At 37.6% G+C, this 8525-nt stretch overlaps 1 pseudogene; it reads left to right on the forward strand.

The window, feature by feature from the left end:
- The first annotated feature begins 225 nt into the window (after positions 1 to 225).
- Positions 226 to 761, forward strand: LOC149123073 (short coiled-coil protein-like; annotated as a pseudogene).
- The last annotated feature ends 7764 nt before the right edge of the window (positions 762 to 8525 follow it).

Genomic DNA, 8525 nt, shown 5'->3' on the forward strand with positions numbered 1-8525 from the left:
CACTATCTCAAGCTAGGCCCTTGTTTCATTGGCATTCATCCTAGTAGTTCGGTTACTCCATACTTTGCTGGTTTGAGTCCTATTTCCTACATCTAAAACCATGGTCCTGGTCAGTTGGTCCATGTCTTCAGGCCTGAGGTGTTCTCCCTTTACCTCCCCTTCCCAGTGCCTCAAATGGAAGAACATTCATCAGGATTTTGCATTCGGAGTTTCTTCCCCTAGACAATGAATGCTGACATAGACACAGTTGATGCTGAAAATCAGGTGGACGTGGAGAAAAATACAGAACTTATTAATCAGGTATTGGGACTCCAACACACATTCAAATATCTCTCTGCAAGAGTAGATGCAGTTCAAAAATCTGAAGTTAATATCAGAAAACCAAGTTATTGGACTATGTATAGAAAAACTCATGTCAGCTTCTAGGGTTTTTCATTCTTATAAAAGATTATTTTATTTATTTGAAAGGCAGAGTTAGAAAGAGAAAGGTCTTCAATGCACTGGTTGACTCCCTAAATGACCACAATGGCCAGACCTGGTCTCCCTTGTGGGTACAGGTGCCTAGGCACTTGGGTCATCTTCTTCTGCTTTCCCAGGTGCATTTGCAGGGAGCAGGATCAAAAGTGGAACAGCTGAGACTGGAACCAGTGTCCATATGGGATGCCAGCGCTGCAGCCCATGTCTTTAACCTGCTGTGCCACAGTGCCAATGCCAATTCTAGTGCTTTTCAAACAAGTGACACAAAAAGCAAAGCAAAATAGGGGATTGATACCCCTCTATTTCATGGAATTGCTGCTGACCTTTTTAGGTTTAAAATTTTGATAGATTCCAAAAGTTACCATACCTTTATTTGTGGCTTTATGACTATTTATCAAGATAATGTCAGATGCAGGGAAAATTAACTGCTTAACCAGATTTCCAAGTTTGTGTATTTTATTGGTATATGAAAACACGCAAATATATTGTAGAATCTTCATAATTAGAATTTCATATATTTATGACATTTGAAGCTGAATGTTTTATTGAATTTTCTTTGATTTATAGACTCAGCACTTTTATTATAGGCTTTGTAAGATATACAAGAAAAAATATTGTAAGCAATTAACCAAAATTGTGTCCTGAATGCATGGTTTTATGTACCTGGCCCACATGTTGCACCTCTTCTCCATTTGCCTCTTCCTTCCCATTAACCTGAACTCTTGATTGTTGAAATGTGACCAAAATAAGATACTTTCTAAGCTAGGACTTTTCATTTGTGATATTTAATAATAATATAGGATTGCGTGTTTTCAGAACTGTTGTTCTGACAATTAACTTTTAAGGAAAAATCATTTTTTAGCCTTCGTCTGTTTTCAATTGTTACCATTTTTTTTGACAGGCAGAGTGGACAGTGAGAGAGAGAGAGAGAAAGGTCTTCCTTTTTGCCGTCGGTTCACCCTCCAATGGCCACCGTGGCCAGCGCTAAGGCTGGTGCATCGTGCTGATCCGAAGCCAGGAGCCAGGTGCTTCTCCTGGTCTCCCATGCGGGTGCAAGAGCCCAAGCACTTGGGCCATCCATCCTCCACTGCACTCCCAGGCCAAAGCAGAGAACTGGCCTGGAAATGGGGCAACCAGGACAGAATCCGGCGCCCCGACCATGACTAGAATCCGGTGTGCCGGTGCCACAAGGTGGAGGATTAGCCTAGTGAGTTGGAAAACATTATGCTGAGTGAAATAAGCCAGTCCCAAAGGGAAAAATACCACTTGTTCTCCCTGATAGGTGACAACTAACTGAGCACCAAAAAGGAAACCTGTTAAAGTGAAATGAACACTATGAGAAACGGTGACTTGATCAGCCCTCACCCTGACTGTTGATGAGCAACTTAATATGTTATCCCTCTTAGTATTTTTTCTGTTTGTTCTACTTGATACTTTTGGTTGAATACTGTAATCAATACACAATTATTCTTAAGTGCTGAAACTTAACTGAAAAGTGATCACTGTTAAACATGAGAGTGGAAGTAAGAGAGGGAAGAGATGTGCAATACGGGACATGCTCAAGCTGACTTACCTCAAATGGTAGAGTTAGAAACATACCAGGGGATTCCAATTCAATCCCATCAAGGTGGCATGTACCAATGCCATCTCACTAGTCCCAGTGATCAATTTCTGTTCACAATTGATCATAATGATAGGACTAAGAACCAAAGGGATCACATAAACAAGAATAGTGTCTGCAAATACTAGCTGATAGAATAAAAAAGGGAGAGAACAATCCAACATGGGAAGTGAGATACACAGCAGACCCATAGAATGGCAGATGTCCTAAATAGCACTCTGGCCTCAGAATCAGCCCTTAAGGCATGCGGATCTGGCTGAAAAGCCCATGAGAGTATATCAGTCATGGAAAGCCAAGACACCCTGGGGGGGGAAAAAAAAAAAAACCCTACATGAAAGATCTCTGCAAGTGAGATCCCAGTGGAAAGAACAGGTCATCAAAGAAGGAGGTACCTTTCTCTGAAGGGAGGAGAGAACTTCCACATTGACCGTGCCTTGTCTAAATATGATCAGAGTCAGTGAACTCAGGGGGCTTCCATAGCCTTGGCAGCTCATGACAAGAGCCTAGGGTGATTACTGATGCCATAAACAAGAGTGTCAATTTGTTAAGTCAACAACAGGAGTCACTGTGCCCTTACTCCTCATGTAGGATCTTTGTCCTTAGTGTGCTGTACATTGAGATTTAATGCTATAACTAGTACTCAAACAGTATTTTTCACTTTAAGTTTCTGTGTGGGAGCAAACTGTTGAAATCTTTACTTAATGTATGCTAAACTGATCTTCTGTATATAAAGAGAAACGAAAATGAATCTTGATGTGAATGGAAGGGGAGAGGGAGTGGGAAAGGGGAGGGTTGCGGGTGGGAGGGACGTTATGGGGGGGAAGCCATTGTAATCCATAAGCTGTACTTTGGAAATTTATATTCATTAAATAAAAGTTAAAAAAAATAAAATGTGAAAAAAAGGGAATTGTCAGAACTGTTGTTAAAAACTTCCTTTTGTATATGATAATTCACTTGTTATCTGTAAAGACAGGAGTTTGAAATATGTGTTTAAATGTAGAAAATCTCGGGAAAAATAAGATAAGGTGGAAAAGTACTTAGTAAACTGTAATTTAAAAAAAAGCTTCCAATGTTTTCATTCCACAATTGTGTAGTCTCTGGTACAGAATAGTTATTTTGGGGAATATATGAGAAAGTGGATTGCTTCACCTTACACCAACCATCACTGGGAGAGAAGACTAGAAGTATGGTGTCAAGGTTTTTTTATAGTACCCAGATCAACTTCTACAAAAATCCCTTGAGTATATTAGTATCAGAATCATGGATGAATTGGAACAATTTTACATCTGTACTAGTTGATGATCTTGCTCAATATTTTATCTTACTTGCTCTCCCAGAATTTTCTGTAAACTCAGTTACTTGGTTTGCAGTGTTTTCATCATCTTTTAATATATTTTTTAATTTAGTTTGCAGATTCTATTTGGTGAGGGAATAATCAATTTTGGAAGTAATTTTAAAATATTATGGAGAGATGAGCTAACACAGCTTTTGATTATTAGATCTGGGATACTTTTAGTCATGGAATAATCTTAACTATTAGTGTAAGATTTGCTGAATGACATTAGCTCTATGAATATGTAATAGTCACATGGCAAACATTTTTGCATCTCTTTTGTGCCTGAATTGACAAACATTTAAATTTTGTGTTGCAATTCTGCTTTTCTAGTTAATAAAAAGCTGTTTCAGAAAAACAATGAAACAAAAAAATGAAACCATGATCTTCTGTGGTACTGAGGGCAATTTTATGCAGTCCATTCAATATTTATGAATGGGTATTTCTCAAATTTGCCCTCACAGCAACCATTCTGCAACCTTCATCTCTGAATTCTTACCAAAGTACTGCCATTTTTTGAATTATCCTCATCAGGAGTGACAAAATTCATTTGTGATAGAATCAAAATTCCTAATCTGGTTTAGGAGATAAACCTAAAACATTAACATATACTGCATTAGGACTGCCTTAATCCATTTTCAGTTGCTACAACTGAATACCACAAACTGAATAGTTTACAAAAAAATGAAATGTATTTCTTACAGCTTTGGAAACTGGGGAGTCCAAGAACATAGTGCTGGCATGTGACAACTCTCCGTGATGCATCAACTCATGGAAGAAGTTGGAGGGCAAGAGAAAGTGACAAGAGAAGGCCAAACTCATTTTTATAGCAAACCTACTCTCATAGTAACTAACCCAGTCCTTTGATAATAACATTAATCCACTAGTAGGTAGAAACCTCATCACCTAACCTACTTTCATTAAGTTCCCACTTCCAAAATTGTCACTTTGGGGATTAAATTTCTAATATATAAACTTCTATGCACACAGTCAAATCATAACTAGGGCCAAAGGATTTACAATTGAGAACAACATGCTATATTAAGTGGCAACGGTAATCTATTTTAAATGTAGAAGAATATCAACAGGGTGGAAGGGATTGTTTTTTCTTTAGTGGAAGTGATGAATTTCTAGAAAGGCATTGCTCTAAAAATTTAGTCATCTTCCACTCAAGTGAAGTCAATTATTTTTCTTGTTTCTCTACACACAAATTGTGTTCTTCTAAATTAACTACCTTGGCAAAGGAGAATGGATCACAATCTTAATTAGTGTAGTATATCCAACCGAGGTAACTGTTTCTGAGGCTCTTTCATGCTACAGTCAATTAAAATCATATATAGGAATAAACGCACCTTGAATTGCCTCTTTTGGAGAAAAGCCTAGTGTATGTCATTAGAACTATTACTTTAAAAGCCTATTGAGAAAAATATTTCCAATTCTCTTTTTCCATATGAATTTTCCATTTTTATTTATCCAGATATTTATTGTCTGATATTTTCCTTGTTTTAATAAAGATTAAAGTTTTAATATGGCATGATTTTACTTTAAACTGAAGTACTTTGGTTTTTTTAATATGTTTAGTTTATTTTTTAAAGTTTTTTTTTTATCTAGAAGCCTTTTATTTAAGGTATACAATCATCATGTACTTCATAAATACAGATTTAGGAACACAGGATTCTTCTCACCCTACCCTCCCTCCCACCCAATGCTCCCACTTTTCTTCCTCCTCCTTCTATTCTCATCCTTATTTTTTACTAAGATCTATTTTCAAATAACTTTATATATGTAAGATTAATCCTACTTTAGGTAACAGCCATGGTAAAATGCATGGACCATTTGCTTGCTCTTCATTAATTATACCTCATTAAGGGACAAAAGTAACCAACAAGCTGCACTGAGTGAACATTCTGAAATTATATAGCATTCTTCTAGAGATTCCTAGTTAATAAAACAGCTAAAATGGAAATATCATGTGGCTTGGAATCTGAAGACCTGCCTAATCATGAGTTGATTCGCATTATTTTAACTTTTTAAAGGCACAGAAACTCTATGCTTGACTTTTTCATTGAGTAAACACAAATAACTATAGCAAACATATACTAAATACTTGAATTCTGTGTGATTCCATGAACAATTATTGCATTAATTCTCATAACAATTCTATGATGCAGACACTATGATCTATCTTTTATGAATGGGAAATCGGTAGCACAAAGAACAGAGGGAGGTACTAGCCGGCGCTGCGGCTCACTAGGCTAATCCTCCGCCTTGTGGCGCCAGCACACCAGGTTCTAGTCCCAGTCAGGGTGCCGGATTCTGTCCCAGTTGCCCCTTTTCCAGGCCAGCTCTCTGCTGTGGCCAGGGAGTGCAGTGGAGCATGGCCCAAGTACTTGGGCCCTGCACCCCATGGGAGACCAGGATAAGTACCTGGCTCCTGCCATCGGATCAGCGCTGTGCGCCAGCCGTGGTGGCCATTGGAGGGTGAACCAACGGCAAAGGAAGACCTTTCTCTCTGTCTCTCTCTCTCTCACTGTCCACTCTGCCTGTCAAATCAAAAACAAAAAACAACAACAACAACAAAAAAAAAAACAAGAACAGAGGGAGATACCAAAGATCAACAGTCAATGAGCTGGAGAACCAGGATGTAAACCAAGGTAGTTTAACTTTCAAGGGAAGACAATTCACCACAAACTGTCTACTTCACTGGTGATAGTGAAGAGAAATTAAGACAATTATGAAAATATACCCTGTAAACACTTAAAGTACTAAGTAAATAATCATTATTTTGGGACTATAATTAATCGATTATGAATTAATGAACATTATAATGTTTTCTTGAGCTTGCCACAAACTTGCTCATGTTAGTGACCCAGAAAGTGGGAATTCCTCCCCTATCCTTTCCTGTTAAGTAAAGAAGCAGAGAAAGCAAGAAAGGAAAATACTATTTGTGTTCTCTAGGTGCATTTGTGTAATAGAAGTTCAAACAATGTTCTGTCTTCAGTATCATTAGATGATTATACACATAAGGAATCTGAGACTCATGTAAATAAGAAATGTATGAAGTTTCCAATACAGAGTAGGGTGGAATCTAAACAGAAATTAATCTAAGTCAAGATCCAGGTTCTTCCTACTTCATCACACTGTCTCATAGGTAGCAGAGAAGACATCCTCACTCTAACTGAGATTAAAAATTCAGCTCAGTGTGTCTTGAGATTTAATACAAATAAGTGACCAAAAGGAATAAAACCACTTTAAAAAGAAATTTTACATATGTGGGGTTAAGTTGTGGTCCTCAACTTTGTTAATAATGCTTGGCAAACTCATTAGAGTAATCAAGTAAGAGTCCATAACATTTTTCAAACATCAACAGCAAAAATATGACCTGCAAATTTATAATGAACCTGTCTAAAGGGAAGAGGTTGATCATATACTTGCGTGACATACTTTGCTAACTTAAGATCAATAATTTTATCATAGTAAACCAAAATTTTCATTTAGAAACTAACTCTATTCATGATCTTTAGTAGTACTGAATTGAGAATTAAAAACGTGTTAAAAGAATTAAAAACATACTTGTACATATATTTTTCACTGTAACAAAGCCACTTAGACAGCCTTATTAAATTGTATTTGCTAATTCATAGACTCTTAACACAAACCTGTGGATTTTATGATGAACTGACAATTTCAGCTTTAAGTTATAAATTTAAGTGAAGAAAATGTCATATCTGGCAACTTACTTAACCATTTAGTCACTCATTTACTTATTTGTTCAATGAGAATTTGAAGATCTAAAATGGGCCAGGCCTACATTAGTGGTGAAAGATATGGAAGAGAAACTTAGTATGTAGGGAACCATCATTTCTGCCTTTATTTTCCTAACTGCTTTTTTTTGACAGGCAGAGTGGACAGTGAGAGAGAGAGACAGAGAGAAAGGTCTTCCTTTGCCGTTGGTTCACCCTGATCCGAAGCCAGGAGCCAGGTGCTTCTCCTGGTCTCCCATGGGGTACAGGGCCCAAGCACTTGGGCCATGCTCCACTGCACTCCCTGGCCACAGCAGAGAGCTGGCCTGGAAAAGGGGCAACCGGGACAGAATCCGGCACTCCGACCAGGACTAGAACCCCGTGTGCCGGCGCCGCAAGGTGGAGGATTAGCCTTGTGAGCCGCGGCGCCGGCCCCTAACTGGTTTTTGAAGTGAGCCAGGAGGAGAACAGAACCAAGTAACATCAGCATGATGCAATGAGTATCTTCAAACAGGTTGGGAAGGAAGCACTTAATAAAGGACATACCTTAATCGAAGGAGCCACTGATGCTTTCTGGAGGTAGAAATGCAGGAGCTAAAAGCTGAAAAATGATTACACTGAGGCCAAGATAGGTGAAGGAAATTGATGGAGAAGAGGTAGACTCCAGAGAAAACAACAAAATAAAGTAAACCATGGTCTGGTTTTCCACAGTGGCTTTGATAACACTCACTAGGGCCTGTTTCTGGAAGAATAATCAAAATGTCTTGTGGATTTCAGTAGAATTACCACTGTGTGTACAGAAGCTAAGCCTGATAGCATTTTGTATATTGGTTCTAAGCCTCAACTTTGATTCTGCAACATATGCTCTTCAAGCCAGGATTGAGCATCACTGTCAATGCTAAGTAATTTATGATCACCTTTAGGTAATCAGGCATTTTGTTCTATTGATCGACATATCAACTTCTTGATGGTACTATGTATTATGGCTAATGCAAATATTTATTTTTCTTGTGAGCTTAATTAAGGGTTTTAATATTGTATTTAAACCTTCAGTGACAATTGAAATGCATTACCCAAATTAAATTCTTTAAGGCTTACCTGATCAAGATTTCGTAAAAGATCAAAGCAATTGAAATTTACATTATTTTATTCTACATACGTTGTTTGCCTAAAGATTTCAGTTGTACATATATAGATATGGCTTATTATCAAAGTTGTTCACTATTTTCACGGACTAAATTGTGTATTAACAGCAATCAACATCAGATGTAGGAGCAAATACTTGTTCAATATTAAAATTAAATTTAGGGGATCTCATTCCCCATTATCTACTAAGAATTACAAGTTCCAA

The sequence above is a fragment of the Oryctolagus cuniculus genome, chromosome 12 (assembly GCF_051225735.1).
Source record: "Oryctolagus cuniculus isolate XC-2025 breed Fujian yellow rabbit chromosome 12, ASM5122573v1, whole genome shotgun sequence".
Classification (NCBI taxonomy): Eukaryota; Metazoa; Chordata; class Mammalia; order Lagomorpha; family Leporidae; genus Oryctolagus; species Oryctolagus cuniculus.